General features: G+C 41.0%; 5 non-coding genes across 5 annotated transcripts; all 5 read left to right on the forward strand.

Moving 5' to 3' along the window:
* Positions 1–2,661: 2,661 nt before the first annotated feature.
* On the forward strand, positions 2,662–2,733 carry TRNAP-UGG (transfer RNA proline (anticodon UGG)). The gene has a single exon. It is a non-coding gene; the product is annotated as a tRNA-Pro (tRNA).
* A 2,469-nt stretch (positions 2,734–5,202) lies between these two features.
* On the forward strand, positions 5,203–5,274 carry TRNAP-UGG (transfer RNA proline (anticodon UGG)). Its single transcript has one exon. It is a non-coding gene; the product is annotated as a tRNA-Pro (tRNA).
* Positions 5,275–8,556: 3,282 nt separating this feature from the next.
* Positions 8,557–8,628, forward strand: TRNAP-UGG (transfer RNA proline (anticodon UGG)). The gene has a single exon. It is a non-coding gene; the product is annotated as a tRNA-Pro (tRNA).
* Positions 8,629–11,097: 2,469 nt separating this feature from the next.
* On the forward strand, positions 11,098–11,169 carry TRNAP-UGG (transfer RNA proline (anticodon UGG)). Its single transcript has one exon. It is a non-coding gene; the product is annotated as a tRNA-Pro (tRNA).
* A 2,463-nt stretch (positions 11,170–13,632) lies between these two features.
* Positions 13,633–13,704, forward strand: TRNAP-CGG (transfer RNA proline (anticodon CGG)). The gene has a single exon. It is a non-coding gene; the product is annotated as a tRNA-Pro (tRNA).
* The last annotated feature ends 12,052 nt before the right edge of the window (positions 13,705–25,756 follow it).

A 25,756-nucleotide genomic window follows, 5' to 3' on the forward strand; every position in this document is an offset into this window, starting at 1 on the left:
AGTTTCGGAGATAATGGTATAGGCGATTTCCATTAGCGGTGATATTATGACGTCAACTTTTTTTCTAGGATGAATTTCCAAAATCGGAGATGGTTACTGCCTGCGCGTGGGCTTTCTGCATATACATGGCAAGTTTCACGAAGATCCGATGAAAACTCTGGGTTGTGAAACAAAAAATGTCAAAAAATAGGAATGACGTCATAACAATTTATATGACGTCATACTGATGTATCATATGTGCGGAAATTCATCTCTGCTAATGCCCTGTTCGATTCCCGCAAAAATAATTCAAAAAGCTTGCCCAGTTTCGGAGATAATTTTTTCAGCGATTTCCATTGGCAGAGATATTTTGACATAATAACTTTTTTCTCGGAGGAATTTCCAAAATCGGAGATGGTTACTGCCTGCGCGTGGGCTTTCTGCATATACATGGCAAGTTTCACGAAGATCCGATGAAAACTCTGGGTTGTGAAACAAAAAATGTCAAAAAATAGGAATGACGTCATAAAAATTGCTATGACGTCATAGTGATGCATCATATGTGCGGTAATTCATCTCTGCTAATGCCCTGTTAGATTTCCGCAAACAGAATTCAAAAAGCTTGCCTCGTTTCGGAGATAATTTTTTTCGGCGATTTTCATTGGCGGAGATATTTTGACGTCATATCTTTTTTTCAAGGAGGAATTTTCAAAATCAGAGATGGTTACTGTCTGCGCAGCGTATTTTTACATATATACGCCAAGTTTCAGGAAGTTTCGATGAAAACTGTAGGCTGTGAAACAAAAAAGTCCACAAGAAGAAGATGAAGAACAACAACGTGAGTAAGACTTCGAGATCCTCCACCAGGATCTAAAAACCAGAATGAAATGTTCGTTGTCCATGTGTGTTCCTTCCCCTCAATTACCAACTAAAGTCGTAGAACTTTATAAATTTCTGTTAAAAACAAAACATAAATTGGACTGTTTGTCTGGCTTGTTGCTCTCGGGGTATGATTCTCGCTTTGGGTGTGCGAGGTCCTGGGTTCAAATCCCTGACGAGCCCTTAATTGTTATTTTATGAATCAAGCCTTACATTTTCGAATCCAATTTGGATCTCACAATGCAAGCAAGTCAAAAAAACGTTTAAAATGCAAACAAAGTTTGTCGTGCAATGAAATTCCTGAAGTCATGTCTTCTCTTTCAAATAATGCAGAACAGATGTCATTTTTCAATGAAATGACACATCTGTCCAGATCGAAATGAAGGCCATCTGTTATATCCACACCTTCCACCAACATAGAAACGAATTAGGAATCCGACATGTTGTATGACTTGGCAGAGAGGAATCGGATATCCAAACAGAGGCCAGGACAACCTTGCAGGAGAGCTCCATAAATGAGAACTGATGAAGGCACACATGCACACAACGTCTCTGCAGAAGAGTCGTTTGACAGAAAATCGATGAAGTCTTTGACATGTTGTCTCAAAACCTTGACAGACGATTTGGGCAGAAATGCATGAGGTCTCCTCCAGAATCTGAAACCACCTTCTGGAAGCTGTGAATGGGGTGTATTTTGAGGTCGGATGGTTGAAAACATCAAATTATTGTTCCAGATACGATTGCTTGAGGTGGAGCCGACTCAAAAATCGATCGTATTGTTTTCAAGATGATCGGTTTCGATAAAAGTAGGTGCTCGGAACCTCTTTAAGGAGAAAAACGGAAAGAAATATCCTTCGTCCATCTGTGTTCCCTCCCCTCAAATGGCAACCAAATTACTCTAAATTTATAAATTTCTGTAAAAAACAAAACTGAAAGTGGGTTGTTTGTCTGGCTCGTTGGTCTCGTGGTGTGATTCTTGCTTTGAGTATGAGTTGTCTTGGTTTCAAATCCCTGTTGAGCCTTTAATTGTCATTTTATGGATCAACACTGAGATTTTGTCATCCAATATGGAGTTCACAACGCAAGCAATTAACAAATAACATTCATCATGCAAACAAAGTTTGTCGTGCAATCAAACTTGTGAAGTCATGTCTTCTCCAACAAATAAGGCAGAACAGATGTCAATAAATTTTCAAGAAAGGATACATCCGTACAGAGTGAAATGAAGGCCATCTACTCATTCTGCACCTTCTCGCAACATACAAACGAGGAGTCCTCCATGTCGAATGATAATGTTGTGGAGGAATCGGATATCTCAACAGAGAGGCCAGGACAACCTTGGAGGACAGCTCCACCAAGGAGAAATGATGAAGGCACACAGGCAGACAACTTCGATGCAGAAGAGTGGGTTGGACAGAAGATCGACGAAGTCCTTGACATGCTGTATCAAACCCTTGATGGACGATTTGAGCCAAAAGGAAGGCGATCTCCTCCAGGACCAGGATCTGGAAAACCGTCTTCTCGAAGCTGTGAATGGGGTGTATTTTGAGGTCGGATGGTCTCAAACATCAATTTACTACAATAGATCCGATTGCTTGAGGTGGAACGGTCCAAAACCTCAAATGTATTGTTATCAATGTGATCGGTTACGATCAAATTGGGTGCATGGAACCTCTTCGAGGGGAAAAACCAGAATGAAATGTTTGTTGTCCCCGTGTGTTCCTTCCCCTCAAATGGCAATCAAATTCGTCGAAATTTATAAATATCTGTAAAAACATAATATTTAAATTGTACCAACTGTCTGGCTCGTTGGTCTCGTGGTATGATTCTCGCTTTGGGTGTGAGAGGTCCTGGGTTCAAATCCCGGACGAGCCCTTAATTGTTATTTCATGAATCAACCCGAACATTTTCGAATCCAATTTGGAGTTCACAATGCAAGCAAGTCATAAAAAAACGTATCAATGCAAACAAAGTTTATCGTGCAATCAAATTTGTGTTGTCATATCTTCGATCATAAATAATGCAGAACAGGTGTCAATCAATTTCCAAGGAAAGGTCACATTTGTCCAGAGTGAAATGAAGACCGTCTACTTCTTCTGCACCTTCCACCAACAGATAAACGAGGTGTCCGACATTTGATGCAATCTTGTCGGAGAGGACTCGGATATCCAAACAGAGGCCAGGACAACCTTGGAGGACAGCTCCACCATGGAGAACCGATGAAGGCACACAGGCAGACAACTTCGATGCAGAAGAGTGGTTTGGACAGAAGATCGATGAAGTCCTTGACATGCTGAATTAAACCCTTGAGAGACGATTTGGGCAAAAATGCATGTGATCTCCTCCAGGATCGAGAAAACCACCTTCTGGAAGCTGTGAATGGGGTGTATTTTGAGGTCGGATTGTTGAAAACATCAAATTATTGTTCCAGATACGATTGCTTGAGGTGGAGCGGTCTAAAACATCATATGTATTGTTATCAAGATGATCGGTTTTGATAAAAGTCGGTGTTCGGAACCTCATCGAGGAGAAAAAGGGAAACAAATGTCCTTCATCCATCTCTGTTCCTTCCCCTCAAACGGAAACCGAATGACTCTAAATTTATAAATTTCTGTTAAACACAAAACTTAAAGTGGGTTGTTTTCCTGGCTCGTTGGTCGAGTGGTGTGATTCTTGCTTCGAGTGTGAGATGTCCTTTGTTTAATTCCCTGATGAGCCTTCAATTGTTATTTTATGGATCAACACTCAGATTTTGTCATCCAATTTGGAACTCACAACGCAATCAAATCATAAATAACATTAATAATGCAAACAAAGTTTGTCGTGCAATCAAATTTGTGACGTCATTTCTTCTCTGACAAATAAGGCAGAACAGATGTCAATAAATTTTCAAGAAAAGAATACATCCGTACAGAGTGAATTTAAGACCATCTACTCATTCTGCACCTTCTCGCAACATAGAAACGTGGAGTCCTCCATGTCGGATGATCATGTCGTGGAGGAATCGGATGTCGAAACAGAGAGGCCAGGACAACCTTGGAGGACAGCTCCACCATGGAGAACTGATGAAAACACACAGGCACACAACTTCGATGCAGAAGAATAGTTTGGACAGAAGATCGACAAAGTCCTTGACATGCTGTATTAAACCCTTCATGGACGATTTGAGCAAAAATGAATGCGATCTCCTCCAGGACCAGGATCTGGAAAACCGTCTTCTCGAAGCTGTGAATGGGGTGTGTTTTGAGGTCGGATGGTCTCAAACATCAATTTACTATAATAGATCCGATTGCTTCAGGTGGAACGGTCCAAAACCTCAAATGTATTTTTATCAATGTGATCGGTTTCGATCAAATTGGGTGCATGGAACCTCTTCGAGGAGAAAAACCGGAATGAAATGTTCGTTGTCCACGTATGTTCCTTCCACTCAAATGGCAACGAAATTCGTTGAAATTTATAAATTTCTGTAAAAACATTACACTTAAACTGGACCATCTGTCTGGCTCGTTGCTCTCGTGGTTTGATTCTCCCTTTGGGTGCGAGAGGTCCCGGGTTCAAATCCAGGACGAGCCTTTGATGTTTTATGAATCAACCCTTGCATTTTCGAATCCAATTTGTAGTTCACAATGCAAGCAATTCATAAAAAAAACGTTTCAATGCAAACAAAGTTTGTCGTGCAATCAAATTTGTGTTGTCATTTCTTCCATCATAAATAATGCAGAACAGGTGTCAATCAGTTTCCAAGGAAAGGTCACATTTGTCCAGAGTGAAATGAAGGCCGTCAACTTCTTCTGCACCTTCCACCAACAGAGAAACGAGGAGTTCGACATTTGATGCAATCTTGTCGGAGAGGAATCGGATATCCAAACAGAGGCCAGGACAACCTTGGAGGACAGCTTCACCAAGATTACTGATGAAGGCACACAGGCAGACAACTTCGATGTGGAAGAATGGTTTGGACAGAAGATCGATGAAGTCCTTGACATGCTGAATTAAACCCTTGAGAAACGATTTGAGCCAAAATGAATGCGATCTCCTCCAGGATCTGGAAAACCGTCTTCTCGAAGCTGTGAATGGGGTGTATTTTGAGGTCGGATGGTCTCAAACATCAATTTGCGATAATAGATCCGATTGCTTGAGGTGGAACGGTCCAAAACCTCAAATGTATTGTTATCAATGTGATCGGTTTCGATCAAAGTGGGTGCCTGGAACCTCTTCGGGGAGAAAAACCAGAATGAAATGTTCGTTGTCCATGTGTGTTCCTTCCCCTCAAAAGGCAACCAATTTCGTCGAAATTTATAAATTTCTGTAAAAAACATAATATTTAAATTGGATCACCTGTCTGGCTCGTTGGTCTCGTGGTATGATTCTCGCTTTGGGTGTGAGAGGTCCTGGGTTCAAATCCCGGATGAGCCCTTAATTGTTATTTTATGAATCAACCCGAACATTTTGGAATCCAATTTTGAGCTCACAATGCAAGCAAGTCATAAAAACGTTTCAATGCAAACAAAGTTTGTCGTGCAATCAAATTTGTGGGGTCATGTCTTCCATCATAAATAATGTAGAACAGGTGTCAATCAATTTCCAAGGAAAGGACACATTTGTCCAGAGTAAAATGAAGGCCGTCGACTTCTTTCGCACCTTTCACCAACAGAGAAACGAGGAGTCCGACATGTTATTTGATCTTGTCGTCGAGCAATCGGACATCCAATCAGAGAGGCCAGGACAACCTTGGAGGACAGCTCCACCATGGAGAACAGATGAAGGCACACAGGAAGACAACTTCTCTACAGAAGAATGGTTTGGACAGAAGATCAACGAAGTCCTTGACATGCTGTATCAAACCCTTGACAGACGATTTGAGCAAAAATGTAAGTGATCTCCTCCAGGATCGAGAAAACCGTCCTCTCGGCGCTGTGAATTTTGAGGTATTTTGAGGTTGGATGGTCTCAAACATCAATGTACTATTTTCGATACAATTGCTTGAGGTGGAATGGTCTAAAATTAAAAATGTATTGTTATCAACGTGATCGGTTTGGATCAAATTGGGTGCATGGAACCTCTTCGAGGAGAACAAGCTCAAATGAGCGAAGAACCTAGTCCTCTTAATTATGTCGTCATAAGAACGAATATGACGTCATTGTGATGTATCAGGTTTGCGATAAATTATCTGTGCTATTGCCCGGTTTGATTCAAGCAAACAAAATTCAAACAGCTTGCCAAGTTTCGGAGATAATGGTGTAGGCGATTTCCATTAGCGGTGATATTATGACGTCAACTTTTTTTCTAGGAGGAATTTCCAAAATCGGAGATGGTTACTGCATGCGCGTGGGCTTTGTGCATATACATGGCAAGTTTCACGAAGATCCGATGAAAACTCTGGGTTGTGAAACAAAAAATGTCAAAAAATAGGAATGACGTCATAACAATTTATATGACGTCATACTGATGTATCATATGTGTGGTAATTCATCTCTGCTAATGCAGTGTTAGATTTCCGGAAACATAATTCAAAAAGCTTGCCTCGTTTCGGAGATAATTTTTTTCGGCGATTTTCATTAGCGGAGATATTTTGACGTCATAACTTTTTTTCAAGGAGGAATTTTCAAAATCAGAGATGGTTACTGGTGCATATTCATGGCAAGTTTCACGATCCAATGATGAAACAAAAAATGTCAAAAAATAGGAATGACGTCATAAAAATTGATATGACGTCATAGTGATGCATCATATATCTCTGCTAATGCCCAGTTTCTACTGTCTGCGCAGCGTACGCCAAGTTTCAGGAAGTTTCGATGAAAACTGTAGGCTGTGAAACAAAAAAGTCCACAAGAAGAAGATGAAGAACAACAACGTGAGTAAGACTTCGAGATCCTCCACCAGGATCTAAAAACCAGAATGAAATGTTCGTTGTCCATGTGTGTTCCTTCCCCTCAATTACCAACTAAAGTCGTAGAACTTTATAAATTTCTGTTAAAAACAAAACATAAATTGGACTGTTTGTCTGGCTTGTTGCTCTCGGGGTATGATTCTCGCTTTGGGTGTGCGAGGTCCTGGGTTCAAATCCCTGACGAGCCCTTAATTGTTATTTTATGAATCAAGCCTTACATTTTCGAATCCAATTTGGATCTCACAATGCAAGCAAGTCAAAAAAACGTTTAAAATGCAAACAAAGTTTGTCGTGCAATGAAATTCCTGAAGTCATGTCTTCTATTTCAAATAATGCAGAACAGATGTCATTTTTCAATGAAATGACACATCTGTCCAGATCGAAATGAAGGCCATCTGTTATATCCACACCTTCCACCAACATAGAAACGAATTAGGAATCCGACATGTTGTATGACTTGGCAGAGAGGAATCGGATATCCAAACAGAGGCCAGGACAACCTTGCAGGAGAGCTCCATAAATGAGAACTGATGAAGGCACACATGCACACAACGTCTCTGCAGAAGAGTCGTTGGACAGAAGATCGATGAAGTCTTTGACATGTTGTCTCAAAACCTTGACAGACGATTTGGGCAAAAATTCATGAGGTCTCCTCCAGAATCTGAAACCACCTTCTGGAAGCTGTGAATGGGGTGTATTTTGAGGTCGGATGGTTGAAAACATGAAATTATTGTTCCAGATACGATTGCTTGAGGTGGAGCCGACTCAAAAATCGATCGTATTGTTTTCAACATGATTGGTTTCGATAAAAGTAGGTGCTCGGAACCTCTTTCAGGAGAAAAACGGAAAGAAATATCCTTCGTCCATCGGTGTTCCTTCCCCTCAAATGGCAACCAAATTACTCTAAATTTATAAATTTCTGTAAAAAACAAAACTGAAAGTGGGTTGTTTGTCTGGCTCGTTGGTCTCGTGGTGTGATTCTTGCTTTGAGTATGAGTTGTCTTGGTTTCAAATCCCTGTTGAGCCTTTAATTGTCATTTTATGGATCAACACTGAGATTTTGTCATCCAATATGGAGTTCACAACGCAAGCAATTAACAAATAACATTCATCATGCAAACAAAGTTTGTCGTGCAATCAAACTTGTGAAGTCATGTCTTCTCCAACAAATAAGGCAGAACAGATGTCAATAAATTTTCAAGAAAGTATACATCCGTACAGAGTGAAATGAAGGCCATCTACTCATTCTGCACCTTCTCGCAACATACAAACGAGGAGTCCTCCATGTCGAATGATAATGTTGTGGAGGAATCGGATATCTCAACATAGAGGCCAGGACAACCTTGGAGGACAGCTCCACCATGGAGAACTGATGAGAACACACAGGCAGACAACTTCGATGCAGAAGAATAGTTTGGACAGAAGATCGACGAAGTCCTTGACATGCTGTATCAAACCCTTGATGGACGATTTGAGCAAAAATGAATGCGATCTCCTCCAGGACCAGGATCTGGAAAACCGTCTTCTCGAAGCTGTGAATGGGGTGTATTTTGAGGTCGGATGGTCTTTAACATCAATTTACTAAAATAGATCCGATTGCTTGAGGTGGAACGGTCCAAAACCTCAAATGTATTGTTATCAATGTGATCGGTTTCGATCAAATTGGGTGCATGGAACCTCTTCGAGGAGAAAAACCGGAATGAAATGTTGGTTATCCCCGTGTGGTCCTGCCCCTCAAATGGCAACCAAATTCGTCGAAATTTCTAAATTTCTGTAAAAACATAATACTTAAATGCGATCATTTGTCTGGCTCGTTGGTCTCGTGGTATGATTCTTGCTTTGGGTGCGAGAGGTCCTGGGTTCAAATCCCAGATGAGCCTTTGATATTTTATGAATCAACCATTACTTTATCGAATCCAATTTTGAGCTCACAATGCAAGTAAGTCATAAAAAATGTTTCAATGCAAATAAAGTTTGTCGTGCAGTCAAATTTGTGTTGTCATCTCTTCGATCATAAATAATGCAGAACACGTGTCAATCAATTTCCAAGGAAAGGTCACATTTGTCCAGAGTGAAATGAAGGCAGTATACTTCTTCCCCACCTTCCACAAACAGAGAAATGAGGAGTCCGTCATGTGATGTGATCTTCTCGTGGAGGAATCAGACATCCAAACAGAAAGGCCAGGACAACCTTGGAGGAGAGCTCCTGCAAGGAGAACTGATGAAAACACACAGGAAGACAACTTCGATGCAGAAGAGTGGTTTGGACAGAAGATCGACGAAGTTCTTGACATGCTGAATTAAACCCTTGATGGACGATTTGAGCAAAAATGAATGCGATCTCCTCCAGGACCAGGATCTGGAAAACCGTCTTCTGGAAGCTGTGAATGGGGTGTGTTTTGAGGTTGGATGATCTTAAAGATCAATTTACAATGATAGATACGATTGCTTGAGGTGGAACGGTCCAAAACCTCAAATGTATTGTTATCAATGTGATCAGGTTCGATCAAATTGGGTGCCTGGAACCTCTTCGAGGAGAAAAACCGGAATGAAATGTTTGTTGTCCCCGTGTGTTCTTTCCCCTCAAATTGCAACCAAATTCGTCTAAATTTATAAATTTCTGTAAAAAAAGAAAACTTAAATTGGACTGTCCGTCCGGCTCGTTGGTCTTGGGGTATGATTGCTTGTTTGGGTGTGAGAAGTCCTGGGTTCAAATCCCAGATGAGCCCTTCATTGTGATTTTTTGAATCAACGCGAACATTTTGGAATCCAATTTTGAGTTCACAATGCAAGCAAGTCATAAAAACGTTTCAATGCAAATAAAGTTTGTCGTGCAATCAAATTTGTTTTGTCATATCTTCCATCATAAATAATGCAGAACAGTTGTCAATCAATTTCCAAAGAAAGGACACATTTGTCCAGAGTGAAATGAAGGCCGTCAACTTCTTCCCCACCTTCCACCAACAGAGAAACGAGTCGTCCGACATGTGATGTGATCTTCTCGTGGAGGAATCAGATGTCTAAACAGAGAGGCCAGGACAAGCTTGGAGGACAGATCCACCATGGAGAACAGATGAAGGCACACAGGCAGACAACTTCGATGTGGAAGAATGGTTTGGACAGAAGATCGATGAAGTCCTTGACATGCTGAGTTAAACCCTTGAGAAACGATTTGAGCCAAAATGAATGCGATCTCCTCCAGGATCGAGAAATCCACCTTCTGGAAACAGTAAATGGGGTGTATTTTGAGGTCGGACGGTTGAAAACATGAAATTATTGTTCCAGATACGATTACTTGAGGTGGAACGGACTCTAAAATCGATTGTGTTGTTTCTGAAGATGATCGTTTCCGATAAAAGTCGATGCTCGGAACCTCTTTAAGGAGAAAACGGAAAGAAATGTCCTTCATCCATCTCTGTTCTTTCCCCTCCAATCGCAACCAAATTCGTCGAAATTTATAAATTTCTGTAAAAGACAAAACTTAAAGTGCGTTGTTTGCCTGGCTCATTGGTATTGTGGTGTGATTCTTCTTTTGACTGTGAGATGTTTTGGGTTCAAATCCCTGATGAGCCTTTAATTGTTATTTTATGGATCAACATTCAGATTTTGTCATCCAATTTGGAACTCACAACGCAATCAAACCATAAATAACATTAATAATGCAAACAAAGTTTGTCGTGCAATCAAACTTGTGAAGTCATGTCTTCTCTCACAAATTAGGCAGAACAGGTGTCAATAAATTTTCAAGAAAGTATACATCCGTACAGAGTGAAATGAAGGCCATCGACTCATTCTGCACCTTCTCGGAACATAGAAATGTGGAGTCCTCCATGTCGTATGATCATGTCGTGGAGGAATCGGATATCGAAAGAGAGAGGCCAGGACAACCTTGGAGGACAGCTCCACCAAGGAGAACTGATGAAAACACACAGGCACACAACTTCGATGCAGAAGAATGGTTTGGACAGAAGATCCACGAAGTCCTTGACATGCTGAATCAAACCCTTGATAGACGATTTTCGCTAAAATGAATGCGATCTCCTCCAGGATCTGGAAAACCGTCTTCTCTAAGCTGTGAATGGGGGTGCACTTTGAGGTTGGATGGTCTCAAACATCAATTTGTGATAATAGATCCGATTGCTTGAGGTGGAACGGTCCAAAACCTCAAATGTATTGTTATCAATGTGATCGGTTTCGATCAAATTGGGTGCATGGAACCTCTTCGAGGAGAAAAACCGGAATGAAATGTTCGTTGTCCACCTGTGTTCCTTCCCCTCAAATGGCAACCAAATTCGTTGAAATTTATAAATTTCTGTAAAAACATAATATTTGAATGGGATCATCTGTCTGGCTCGTTGGTCTAGTGGTATGATTCTTGCTTTGGGTGTGAGAGGTCCTGGGTTCAAATCCTGGACGAGCCTTTGATATTTTATGAATCAACTCTAACATTTTGGAATCCAATTTGGAGTTCACAATGCAAGCAAGTCATAAAAAACGTTTCAATGCAAACAAAGTTTGTTGTGCAATCAAATTTGTGTTGTCATGTCTTCCATCAAAAATAATGCAGAACAGGTGTCAATAATTTTCAAGGAAAGGACACATTTGTCCAGAGTGAAATGAAGGCCGTCAACTTCTTCCGCACCTTCCACCAACATCGAAACTTGGAGTGGGACATGTTATATTACTTGTCAGAGAGGAATCCGATATACAAACAGAGGCCAGGACAACCTTGGAGGACAGCTCCACCATGGAGAACTGATGAAAACACACAGGCAGACAACTTATCTGCAGAAGAATGGTTTGGACAGAAGATCGACAAAGTCCTTGACATGCTGAATTAAACCCTTGATGGACGATTTGAGCAAAAATGAATGCGATCTCCTCCAGGAACTGAAAAACCGTCTTCTGGAAGCTATGAATTGTGTGTATTTTGAGGTTGGATGGTCTCAAACATCAATTTACTATATTAGATACGATTGCTTGACGTGGAACGGTCCAAAACCTCAAATGTATTGTTATCAATGTGATTGGTTTCGATCAAATTGGGTGCATGGAACCTCTTCGAGGAGAAAAACCGGAATTAAATGTTCGTTGTCCACCTGTGTTCCTTCCCCTCAAATGGCAACGAAATTCGTCGAAATTTATAAATTTCTGGAGAAGCCTATTAATTAAACTGGACCATCTGTCTGGCTCGTTGGTCTCGTGGTATGATTCTTGCTTCGGGTGTGAGAGGTCTCAGTTCAAATCCCGGAAGAGCCCTTAATTGTTATTTTATGAATCAACCCTTACATTTTGGAATCCAATTTTGAGTTCACAATGCAAGTAAGTCAAAAAAACGTTTCAATGCAAATAAAGTTTGTCGTGCAATCAAATTTGTGTTGTCATGTCTTCCATCATAAATAATGCAGAACAGGTGTCAATCAATTTCCAAAGAAAGGACACATTTGTCCAGAGTGAAATGAAGGCCGTATACTTCTTTCCCACCTTCCACCAACAGAGAAACGAGTCGTCCGACATGTGATGTGATCTTCTCGTGGAGGAATCAGATGTCTAAACAGAGAGGCCAGGATAACCTTGGAGGACAGATCCACCATGGAGAAGAGAGGAAGGCACACAGGAAGACAACTTCGATGCAGAAGAGAGGTTTGGACAGAAGATTGATGAAGTCCTTGACATGCTGTATCAAAACCTTGACAGACGATTTAAGCAAAAATGCATGAGGTCTCCTCCAGGATCTGGAAAACCACCTTCTGGAAGCTGTGAATGGGGTGCATTTTTAGGTCGGATGGTTGAAAACATGAAATTATTGTTCCAGATACGATTGCTTGAGGTGGAGCCGACTCAAAAAACGATTGTATTGTTTTCAAGATGATCAGTTTCGATAAAAGTAGTTGCTCGGAACCTCTTTAAGGAGAAAAATGGAAAGAAATGTCCTTCGTCCATCTCTGTTCCTTCCCCTCAAATGGCAACCAAATGACTCTAAATTTATAAATTTCTGTAAAAAACAAAACTTAAAGTGGGTTGTTTGTTTGGCTCGTTGGTCTCGTGGTGTGATTCTTGTTTTGACTATGATGTGTTTTGGGTTCAAATTCCTGATGAGCCTTTTATTGTTATTTTATGGATCAACACTTAGATTCTGTCATCTAATTTGGAGCTCACAACACAATCAATTAATAAATAACATTAATAATGCAAACAAAGTTTGTCATGCAATCAAACTTGTGAAGTCATGTCTTCTCCAACAAATAAGTCAGAACAGGTGTCAATAAATTTTCAAGAAAGTATACATCCGTACAGAGTGAAATGAAGGCCATCTACTCATTCTGCACCTTCTCCCAACATAGAAACGAGGAGTCCTCCATGTCGTATGATAATGTTGTGGAGGAATCGGATATCTCAACAGAGAGGCCAGGACAACCTTGGAGGACAGCTCCACCAAGGAGAAATGATGAAGGCACACAGGAAGACAACTTCGATGCAGAAGAATGGTTTGGACAGAAGATCGACGAAGTCCTTGACATGCTGTATCAAACCCTTGATGGACGATTTGAGCAAAAATGAATGCGATCTCCTCCAGGACCAGGATCTGGAAAACCGTCTTCTGGAAGCTGTGAATGGGGTGTGTTTTGAGGTTGGATGGTCTCAAACATCAATTTACAATGATAGATACGATTGCTTGACGTGGAACGGTCCAAAACCTGAAATGTATTGTTATCAATGTGATCGGTTTCGATCAAATTGGGTGCATGGAACCTCTTCGAGGAGAAAAACCGGAATGAAATGTTTATTGTCCACGTGTGTTCCTTCCCCTCAAATCGCAACCAAATTCGTCGTAATTTATAAATTTCTGTTAAAATATAATACTTAAACTGTATCATTTGTCTGGCTCGTAGGTCTAGTGGTATGATTCTTGCTTCGGGTGTGAGAGGTCCTGGGTTCAAATCCCGGACGAGCCTTTGATGTTTTATGAATCAACCCTAATATTTTAGAATTCAACTTGGAGTTCACAATGCAAGCAAGTCATCAAAAACGTTTCAATGCAAACAAAGTTTGTCGTACAATAAAATTTGTGTTGTCATGTCTTCCATCATAAATGATGCAGAACAGGTGTCAATCAATTTCCAAGGTAAGGACTCATTTGGCCAGAGTGTAATGAAGACCGTCTCCTTCTTCCGCACTTTCCACCAACAGATAAACGAGGAGTCCGACATGTTATGCAATCTTGTCAGAGAGGAATCGGATATCCAAACAGAGAGGCCAGGACAACCTTGGAGGAGAGCTCCACCATGGAGAACAGATGAAGGCACACAGGCAGACAACTTCTCTGCAGAAGAGTGGTTTGGACAGAAGATCGATGAAGTCCTTGACATGCTGAATGAAACCCTTGAGAGACGATTTGAGCCAAAATGGATGCGATCGCCTCCAGGATCAAGAAAACCATCTTCTCGAAGCTGTGAATGGGGTGTATTTTGAGGTTGGATGGTCTCAAACATCAATGTGCTATTTTCGATACAATTGCTTCAGCTGGAATGGTCTAAAACTAAAAATGTATTGTTATCAATGTGATCGGTTTCGATCAAATTGGGTGCATGGAACCTCTTTGAGGAGAACAAGCTCAAATGAGTGAAGATCCTCATCCTCTTAATTATGTCGTCATAAGAACGAATATGACGTCATTGTGATGTATCAGGTTTGCGATAAATTATCTGTGCTATTGCCCGGATTGATTCATGCAAACAAAATTCAAACAGCTTGCCTAGTTTCTCAGATCTTGGTGTCGGCGGTTTCCATTAGCGGTGATATTATGACGTCAACTTTTTTCTGGGAAGAATTTCCAAAATCGGAGATGGTTACTGTCTGCGCAAGGTATTTTTACATATATACACCAAGTTTCAGGAAGTTTCGATGAAAACTGTAGGTTGTGAAACAAAAAAAGTCCACAAGAAGAAGATGAAGAACAACAATGTGAGTCAGACTTCAAGATCCTCCACCAGGATCTAAAAACCAGAATGAAATGTTCGTTGTCCACCTGTGTTCCTTCCCCTCAAATGGCAACCAAATTCGTCGAAATTTATAAATTTCTGTAAAAAACATAACACTTAAATTGGGTCATCTCTCTGGCTCATTGGTCTAGTGGTATGATTCTCGCTCTGGGTGTGAGAGGTCCTGGGTTCAAATCCCGGACGAGCCCTTAATTGTTATTTTATGAATCAACCCTTACATTTTACAATCCAATTTTTTAGCTCACAATGCAAGCAAGTCATAAAAACGTTTCAATGCAAACAAAGTTTGTCGTGCAATCAAATTTGTGGGGTCATGTCTTCCATCATAAATAATGTAGAACAGGTGTCAATGAATTTCCAAGGAAAGGACACATTTGTCCAGAGTGGAATGAAGACCGTCTACTTCTTCCCCACTTTCCACCAACAGATAAACGAGGAGTCCGACATGTTATGAGTTCTTGTCAGAGAGGAATTGGACATCTAAACAGAGGCCAAGACAACCTTGGAGGACAGATAAAGGCACACAGGCAAACAACTTCGATGCAGAAGAGTGGTTTGGACAGAAGATCGATGAAGTCCTTGACATGTTGAATTAAACCCTTGAGAGACGATTTGATCCAAAATGGATGCGATCTCCTCCAGGATCGAGAAAACCATCTTCTCGAAGCTGAGAATTGGGTGTATTTTGAGGTTGGATGGTCTCAAACATGAATGTACCATTAAAGATACTATTGCTTGAGGTGGAACGATCTAAAACATCGACTGTGTGTTGTCAATGTGATTGTTTTCGATCTAATTGGGTGCCTGGAACCTCTTCGAGGAGAAAAACCGGAATGAAATGTTGGTTATCCCCGTGTGGTCCTTCCCCTCAAATGGCAACCAAATTCGTCGATATTTATAATTTTTTGTAAAAACGTAATACTTAAATCAAATCATTTGCCTGGCTCATGATATTTCATGAATCAACCCTTACATTTTACAATCCAATTTTTTAGCTCACAATGCAAGCAAGTCATAAAAAACGTTTCAATGCAAATAAAGTTTGTCGTGCAATCAAATTTGTGTTGTCATATCTTCCATCATAAATAATGCAGAACAGGTATCAATCAATTTCCAAAGAAAGGTCACATCTATCCAGAGTGAAATGAAGGCCGTATTCCTCTTCCCCACCTTCCACCAATAGAGAAACGAGGAGTCCGACATGTGATGTGATCTTCTCATGGAGGAATCAGACATCTAAACAGAAAGGCCAGGACAACCTTGGAGGACAGCTCCAGCAAGGAGAACAGATGAAGGCACACAGGCAGACAACTTCTCTGCAGAAGAGTGGTTTGGACAGAAGTTCGACGAAGTCCTTGACATGCTGTATCAAACTCTTGATAGACTATTTGGGCAAAAATGAATGCGAACTCCTCTCGGATCTGGAAAACTGCCTTCTCGAAGCTGTGAATTGGGTGTATTTTGAGGTCAGATGGTCTCAAACATCAATTTACTATAATAGATACGATTGCTTGAGGTGAAACGATCTAAACATCAAATGTATTGTTATCAATGTGATCGGTTTCGATCAAATTGGGTGCCTGGAACCTCTTCGAGGAGAAAAACCGGAATGTAATGTTCGTTGTCCCCGTGTGTTCCTTCCCCTCAAACACAACCAAATTCGTCGAAATGCATAAATTTCTGCAAAAAACAATACTTAAATTGGACTGTCTGTCTGGCTTGTTGGTCTCGGGATTATGATTCTTGCTTTGGGTGTGAGAAATCCCGGGTTCAATTTCTGGACGAGCCCTTAATTGTTATTTTATGAATCAACCCTTGCATTTTCGAATCCATTTTGGATCTCACAATGCAATCAATTCATAAAAAAACGTTTAAAATGCAAACAAAGTTTGTCGTGTCATGACATTTGTGAAGTCATGTCTTCTCTTTGAAATAATGATGAACAGGTGTCAATAAATTTTGAAGGAAAGGACACATCTGTCCATATCGAAATGAAGGCCATCTGTTTTATCCACACGTCCCACCAACATTGAAACGAATGAGGAATCTGACATGTTTTGTGACTTGTCGGAGAGTAAATTGGATATCCAGAGGCCAGGACAACCTTGGAGGACAGCTCCACCAAGGATAACTAATGAAGGCACACAGGCAGACAACTTCGATGCAGAAGAGTACTTTGAACAGAAGATGGTTGAAGTCCTTGACATGCTGAATCAAACCCTTCACGGACGAATTTGAGCCAAAATGCATGCGGTCTCCTCCAGGATGTGGCAAACCACCTTGTCGAAGCTGCGGATGGAGTGTATTTTGAGGTCGCATGGTCTCAAACATCAATTTATTGTTACAGATACGATTGCTTGAGGTGGAGCGGTCTAAAACATTGATTGTATTGTTATCAAGATGATCGGTTTCGATAAAAGTGAATGCTCGGAACCTCTTTGAGGACAAAAATGGAAAGAAATGTCAGGAGTCCATCTGCCTGTTCTTTCCCCTCAAACGGCAACCAAATTACTCTAAATTTATAAATTTCTGTAAAAAAACAAAACTTAAAGGTGGTTATTTGTCTGGCTTATTGGTCTCGCAGTGTGATTCTTGCTTCGGTTGTGAGACTTTCTGGTTTCAAATTCTGAACGAGTCCTCAATTCCGTTTTTTTATGAATCAACAGGTTCATCTTATGATCCAAATTGGAGCTTGCAATGCAAGCAATGAAAAAAAAATTGTTTTGTTATGTAAACGAAGTTTGTTATGCAATCAAATTTGTGAAGTCACGTCTTCTTTCACGAGTTATGCAGCGGAGGTGTCAATAAATTGTCAAGGTTCATGTACGTCCATCCAGAATGAAATGAAGGCAGTGTCCTTAGTCTGCACCTTCCACCAACATATAAACGAGGATTCCCACATGTCGTGTGATCTTGTCGTCAAAGAATTGGATATCTAAACAGAGAGGCCAGGACAACCTTGGAGGACAGCTCCACCAAGGAGAACTGATGAAGGCACACAGGCAGACAACTTCTATGCAGAAAGACTACTCTGGGCAGAATATCGACGAAGTCCTTGACATGTTGTATCAAACCCTTGATAGACGATTTGAGCCAAAATGTATGCGATCTCCTCCAGGACCAGGATCTGGAAAACCGTCTTCTCAAAGCTGTGAATTGGGTGTATTTTGAGGTCGGATGGTCTCAAACATCAATTTACTCTTTAGATACTGTTACGGAAATGACCCTTAATGGGATTACTAAGTATAGGATTCGCTCAGATCCCCCATTAAATTCCTGTTTAGATAGGTTGTTTGGTATAAGGGCGATATGTGTGTGTCAGGAGGTGTAGAAGACTGTGTTTTTCTGTTCATACGGTGGTGGAACGAGAGATGATGCTTTTTCCTCTCCTGTGAGAGAGGTGTGGCCTGGACAGGAAGTGACGCGAAAGGGGCGGGGCCTTTGGTCACTGAGTCGCCTGGAGAGGGGGGTTGGTGAAAAGGAAATGAGAGAAAAAGAGTTCTCAGTTGGAAAAGAGAGCCGAACGAAAGGAAAGAAGGGAAGCATCAAGTCGGTTTTTGGTGGTTGAGAGGAGTGCTCGTGTCTCGAAGCGAGCGAACGAAGGAGGCACCGTGTTGGATCTGCCGGGAGAGACGCTAACCCGACCTGCACGTCAGTGATTCGACCGAGATAGGCACTGAGAGGACGAGGCGGGAGTCGGGCTTCGAGGCGGGAAGACCGGAGAGCATACGCCGGATCGTCTCACGGTCCTTACTCGTCAACGGCGCGTCACGTTTGTCGATCCGCATGTGGAACTCGGACCTCGACTTGGGCCTTGTATGGAGAACGGGCCAGGCAGGGATTTGTGTGCTGGACCGTGAGAGAGATCGGCTGAGGCCCATCTTGGACCCTACGCGAGGTCAGAGCACGCGGTGACTGAAGGAGGAAGGATACCACGCCGCCATCTTGCTGCGCAGCACGTTCAAGCGGGAGTTTGAACCCGTGGACACCACCGCTTGTTACGAGCGACATTTGTGCTTTTGGACACGGTCCTCTCGTCCATGGGCCATCACCAAGTACTCTGTATGCGTGCTGTTTGTTTGAACGTGTTGTATAAGGCATATTTCGGAGAATCCCCTCGAAACCTTTAGACCGTGGTCCCCTCGGTAAGAACGGGTTAGTGATAGTTAGTATAACCATTGTAGTGTTTATTGCTTGTGTTGTGACCCCTGATGTTCCCCAATAAATCTGGTTAATTTGAATGCAGTTGCCGCTATGGATTAATGCGTGTCGCGTCGAGGAACGATCCGTTCGATTGGCATTTCGGGCCAAAGTGGTTACAGGCTGGTAGACTCCGCTGGGTCACTGACAAAGCCAGTCTGGAACTCGAGGGGGAGCACTCGGGAGAGTGCAAAACCTCCGCCGCCAATACTGCGAGGTCACTCAAGTGAGCCTGATATCCTATTCATTCAATTTGACATCAACAGTGCTCACAGAGTTATAGTTTGCAACTTTCCCTTTTACTTTTAACCTTTACATACTCAATTCATTCGTCATAACTAGATTCCTTGAGACAGAAATTGATTTTACGTGGGTATATCCACCTGAAGTTCCAAAATCAGCCGCAATTATAATTTTGGCATGTTTTTTTTTGTTGTTGGAAATCACTTAAAACATGTAGAAATGCAAAAAAAAATCGAAATTTTGTTGAAAAAAAAAGTTGCAAAATTTTTTTTTTGTCTAACAACTTTTTTTGAGGGAGAGTTGGAAATCACTTAAAACATGTAGAAATGCAAAAAAAAATAAAAAATAAAAAAAAATCGAAATTTTGTTGAAAAAAAAGTTGCAAAAATATATTTTTTTTCTCTAACAATTTTTTTTGGGGGGGTTGGAAATCACTTAAAACATGTAGAAATGCAAAAAAAAAAAATTCAAATATTTTTTCGAAATGGCTGCCATAGCGGCCACATTGGATTTTGGACCAAGTCCAAAATCTAATGGCATGATCCTTGGACCAGACCTAACCCCCCCACCCGCACCAAGTTTCGTCAAAATCCGTCGAGGAGTTTTTCCGTAATACTGTTCACAAACAAACAAACAAACAGAAAGGGGCGAAAAGAGTAACCTCCGATCTTCGATGGCGGAGGTCAACTAGGGGTTCTATCTCCCCAACTGGTAAGGTACAAGGATTACGTTGGTATCGCGGTTAAAGCCGCGTGACCCGAGGCCTGTGCCGAGCCGGCCGGCGTTATAGACTCCCGGAGACACAGGTGGCGAGGCGGGTACCTAGGACCGGGTCAGGTTCCTGCCACCCTGGATCCGCAACAATAATATTGCTTAACGTGGAACGGTCGAAAACATCGATTGTGTTGTTATCAATTTGATTGGAATTCGATCAAATTGGGTGCATTTAACCTCTTCGAGGAGAAAAACCAGAATGAAATGTTTGTTGTCCATGTGTGTTCCTTCCCCTCAAACGCAACCAAATTCTTCAAAATTTATACATTTCTGGGAAAAAAAAAACAATACTAAAATTAGACTGTCTGTCTGGCTCGTTGGTCTAGGGGTATGATTCTCACTTTGGGTGCGAGAGATCCCGGACGAGCCCTTAATTATTATTTAATGAATCAACCCTTACATTTTAGAATCCAATTTGGATCTCACAATGCAAGCAAGTAATTAAAAACGTTTCCAATTCAAGCAAAGTTTGTTGTGCAATCAAATTTGTGATGTCATGTCTTCTCCAACAAATAATGCAGAACAGATGTCAATAAATTTTCAAGAAAAGGACACATCTGTCCAGAGTGAAATGAAGTCCGTCAACTTCCTCCGCACCTTTCACCAACATAAAAACGAGGAGTCCGACATGTTATATGATCTTGTCGGAGAGGAATCGGATATCCAAACAGAGGCCAGGACAACCTTGGAGGACAGCTCCATCAAGGAGAACTGATGAAGGCACACAGGCACACAACTTCGATGCAGAAAAGTACTTTGGACAGAAGTTCGATGAAGTCTTTGACATGCTGCATCAAATCCTTGACAGACGATTTGAGCAAAAAGGCATGAGGTCTCCTCCAGGATCTGGAAAACCGTCTTCTCAAAGCCGTGAACTGGGTGCAGTTTTTGATTGGATGGTCTCAAACATTGATTTATGATGATCGACATGATCGTTTAAAGGATGGTCTCAGACATCGATTTGTTGTTATCAATACGATTGCTTGAGCTGGAACGTTCTCAAACATCGATTGTATTGTTATCAATGTGATCGGCTTCGATCAAAGTGGGTGCACAGAACCTCTTGGAGGACAAAAACGGAACGAAATGATAGTTGTCCATCTGCATGCTACCACCTCTCTTAATGCAGCAACCAAATTACTCTGAATTTATTAATTTCTGCAACAAAACCCTCAGGTTTGCCCTCATTCTGGCTTGTTTGGTTGGGATATGATTCTTGCTTATGGAAGGAGAGGTCACGGGCTCAAATTCTGGATGAATTTTTTTATTTTTTTTTAAATCAACAGTTACATTTATCGTCCAAATTAGAGCTCGTAACACAAGCAATCGATTATAAAACGTTCGTCATTGAAACAACGTTTATAATGGAAGCAAAATTGTTGTATCATGTCATCTCTCTCTAATGAGGCATATCAGTGATCAGAAATATAAAAGGTAAGGTTGCGTCAGCCTACGCCTGGTGTTGGCTTAATGGTTAGGGTGGTGGGCTTGGGATACAAGGATCCTGAGTTCATATCCTGCTCAGCTGTTGAATTAATACCAGGTGGGGTTGACTCTGCCGGTCATCCTTCTGAGGTCGGCAAAATGAGTCCCAGCTTGCTGGTATCCTGTGTCGGAGAGGTGACCCGTCCAGGATTGTGCCCATTAACCAAGGAGACTGCTTCGGCAGCACCAATGCTCTGCACAGAGTATGGTACTGATGGATGGATGGATGGATGCATCAGATTAGAGTGGAATGAATGCCCTCTCCTTTTCCCCCACCTTCAACCAATAACAACGAAATGTGGTGGGACAGTCTCAAACATCGATTTATTATTATAGATACGATATGTTGAGATGGAATGGCCTCAAACATCGATTTATTATTGTTGATACGATTGGTTGAGGTGCCATGGTGTCAAGGATTGATTTTTCATTATTGATAGGATCGGTTGAGGTCGGGTGGCCTGAAACATCGATTTATTACCCCACACACGGTATCAATGAAACTTGACCACAACCTTCATCACCCGTGATGTACCAAAATTTGTTCACGGCATTAAAATAAAAATCCATAGGTATTTCTTTTCTTCTCCATTACATATTTTGTGGGTCATCCATGCCTACCAGTGGATCCCTGGTTATCTTCTCCAGCCGCGACAATGTGAGCACCCAGGGGTATTGCCCCAATTTTTTCACGACATCATAGATGCCTACATTATGACGTCATAATTGCATATGTAGAACACTACATCCGACGAGTATGAAGATTTTTGAGGGTCATCTCGGGAAAAATTCGTCCACAGAAAAAAAAAATTGATGACGTCATTCGTCACGTAGTTCGGCAGACATGTTGTTTTGATATATATATTAAAAAAACCTTCAAAAATCTTCTCTAAAATGGCTAAATAGATTGAGGTGAAACTTTAGACGTTTTCACCGCCTATCGAATGAGGAACAAAACATTCACACATATGATGTCATAGGTCAGATTGTTTGGCAGCCAGATTGGATTTACCCTCAAACCTACAAAAAAAATCTTCTTCTCCAGAATGGCTGTACAGATTGAGGGGAAACTTCACACAAATGTTTCCCAAGCCTTGTGAATGCCATGGCATTCACAAATAATTAATAGGTCACATGATCTGGCAGCCATATTGGATTGAGCGAAAATCTTAAAGTTCTTTCTCTTGAACCCCTTCATCAATCAACATGAAACTTCTCAATTATGATCTAGTAGTGATGGGGAATATATGTTTTAAATTTCAACCTGATTGGCCACATGGACTAGCAGGCAGAATTATTTAATTATTTGAATCTGGGTTTTTTTTTTATATATATTTTTACAGCGCGGCGACATCACGCTGTTATATAATTGACTATTCTGTCCTGTGTCTTCTGTCACACTTATGGCCGCGTACGTCCCTTTGATCTGATGGCTATAAATAGAAATTTGTACAACGTCACAACTCTTCCCATCATGCATGCTAATTCACCGTGTCTACATTTATATTTTATAACTGCAAAATTGTTTCATCATTCTTAACCTAGACTTTTACTGCCCCCAGCAGCGCGATATCAAAGTATTCGCTTCTTGGTTTTTTTTTTGAAATAAGGCGCATTTGGCTGTACCTGGATGGGTTGCAGGGTAGAGGAGTAGTCGCTGAAATGCAAATCCTATCCAGGTTCCTACTGATGACTTCATCTTTGCTTTTTGCTGTTTGGGTTCCTTCTGATTACTCCAATGCAGGACTGTACCAATTTGGTCTTCTATTTTATTTGAATTGAATTTATTTTCATTTCATTCTGAATTAATTTGACGAGGAATAAACATCATGGGCCAGGTAATAAATAGTAATAAACGTCACGGGTCAGGGTCAGGTGTCCGATCGAAGCAGGGTTACATCAAAGTGGGACTGCCAGTAGGTATAAAGTTGCAGTTCTAATTATGTCTATTATTAATTACATAACACACCAGAACACAAACACCACACAAAACTGCGCAAACAGCCCACACAGGAAGTCCTGTCAAGGGTCTGCAATCTCTGATGGTTATTTTTCTTTTGATTACACTGAACACCAAAAATTTTTACTGGAGATGTGTAAAGTGATTTAGACTAATTTGGGTACGCTGATTTCAAAAATCATAACCGTTTTGCTGTATCACGTCAGGATTTTCAGTAACAGAAATATTCCCATTGCCTAGAAGTCAGGATTTCAATGAAATTTACAAAAATTCATTTATTCATTTATTTCATCACGAAAGCCTCAGTTGAGAAGAGCGAGAGGATCTGCTTTATTGACCGGTTATGGGAGGCAGCGCGGAAAACAGACCCGCTGATGTGATTGGGCAACGGTTGGACGTCTGGGAGGTGTATAATCAGCTCGAACGGAACCCAGGCCGAGTCATAACAAACACGAACAATGGTACGTCTTGCTCCCCAGCTTGACGTATAAAAGGATCGAGCACGGACACACAACCATATGCTGGTAATACGACCGCAGACCGAGACTTTAATGGGCCTACAATGGCCTCCTCCTGCGTTCAAGGTCTTTGAAAGGAAACTCATTATTTATTATTCATCAATCCAATCAACTCGTCGTATGTATTCCCCATTTTTCACGCACATTCACCGGCCAAGAGTTTGTGCTTCGTAATGATGCCAAGCAATGTCTGTCTGTAAGGGTGAAAAAAATTAAATATAAAACAAATATGTCGGCGTAGAGACGACAGTGTACAGCTGTATACAGTGCAGTAGTGTCGCGTACAGTGCAGTATAGTCATGTACAGTACAGTATAGTCGTGTCCAGTGCAGTATAGTACGGTACAGTATAGTCGTGTACAGTACAGTGGAATATAGTCGTGTACAGTTTAGTGTACAGTATGGTATAGTTGTGTACACTATAGTCGTGTACGGTACAGTATAGTTGTGTACAGTACAGTATAGTATAGTCGTGCACAGTATAGTACAGTGCAGTCTAGTGTACAGTCTCGTCGTGTACAGTACGGTGCGGTATAGTTGTGCACAGTACATTATAGTATAGTCATGTACAGTACAGTATGGTACAGTGCAGTATAGTCGTGTATAGTATAGTACAGTATAGTCGTGTACGGTACAGTATAGTCGTGTACGGTGCGGTACAGTCTAGTTGTGTACAGTACAGTGCAGTCTAGTCGTGTACAGTCTAGTCGTGTACAGTCTAGTCGTGTACAGTACGGTGCGGTATAGTTGTGCACAGTACAGTATAGTATAGTCGTGTGCAATATAGTCGTGTGTAGTATAGTCGTGTACAGTATAGTATAGTACAGTATAGTCATGTACTGTACAGTGCAATATGGTTGTGTACAGTATAGTGTGCAGTATGGTATAGTCGTGTACAGTACATTATGGTTGTGTACAGTACGGTAGTGTATGATATTACATGGTAGTGTACAGTGCAGTACAGTGTGGCGTAGTCGCATACAGTAGTGTGCGGTACAGTGTAGTACATTATAGTATAGTAGTGTAAGTATAGTGTAGTAGTGTACAGTATAGTATAGTATGATAGTGTACAGTATAGTAGTGTACTGCAGTATAGTATAGTAGTGTACTACAGTATAGTATAGTAGTGTCCAATATAGTACAGTATGGTATGGCAGTGTAAGTACAGTATAGTATTGTGTACAGTATATTATAGTATTGTGTACAGTATAGTATAGTAGTGTACAGTATAGTATTGTGTAGTACAGTAGTGTACAGTATAGTATTGTGTACAGTACGGTATAGTACAGTAGTGTACAGTATAGTAGTAACAGACGGATTACGTGAATAGAACATTAAATGCGCCATTTATGTTAATTGGTTATATGATCTTTTGATACAATTTTGTCACTGACTAACATTATTATTATAAATCTATAATCCAATAAAATACATTGAATTCAACTTTATTTTACACAATACCGGAAAAAGAAACCAGCTCGATGTACCGGATGTTGATTATACACCGTTTAAGAATCCTATCCGTTATATAGCCAATTATACCAACATGTAATGAAGAGGAGGGGACGAACAATGACGAGCTTAAGTAGGAAAGCAAAAACAAAGGAATAAGAGAAAACAGCGAACATTGTGTTTAATTGGACCCCTGGTCACTTGGGTAATTGCGGACAACACGAACAGGTTCATTCGATTGAGTGCAACACAATGGAGTTTTCATTTCCACCCATCCATTCCTGGATTGAGAGCATTTTGGAGTGTTTTATGAAGGTAACCGTGTGTGGAATATGCAGATTTGAGCAGCTCTGAGAAACAATGAAAACAAATAA

Source organism: Eptatretus burgeri, chromosome 7, assembly GCF_056783735.1.
Source record: "Eptatretus burgeri isolate ZD-2024b chromosome 7, Ebu_testis_v1, whole genome shotgun sequence".
In the NCBI taxonomy this organism is placed as follows: domain Eukaryota; kingdom Metazoa; phylum Chordata; class Myxini; order Myxiniformes; family Myxinidae; genus Eptatretus; species Eptatretus burgeri.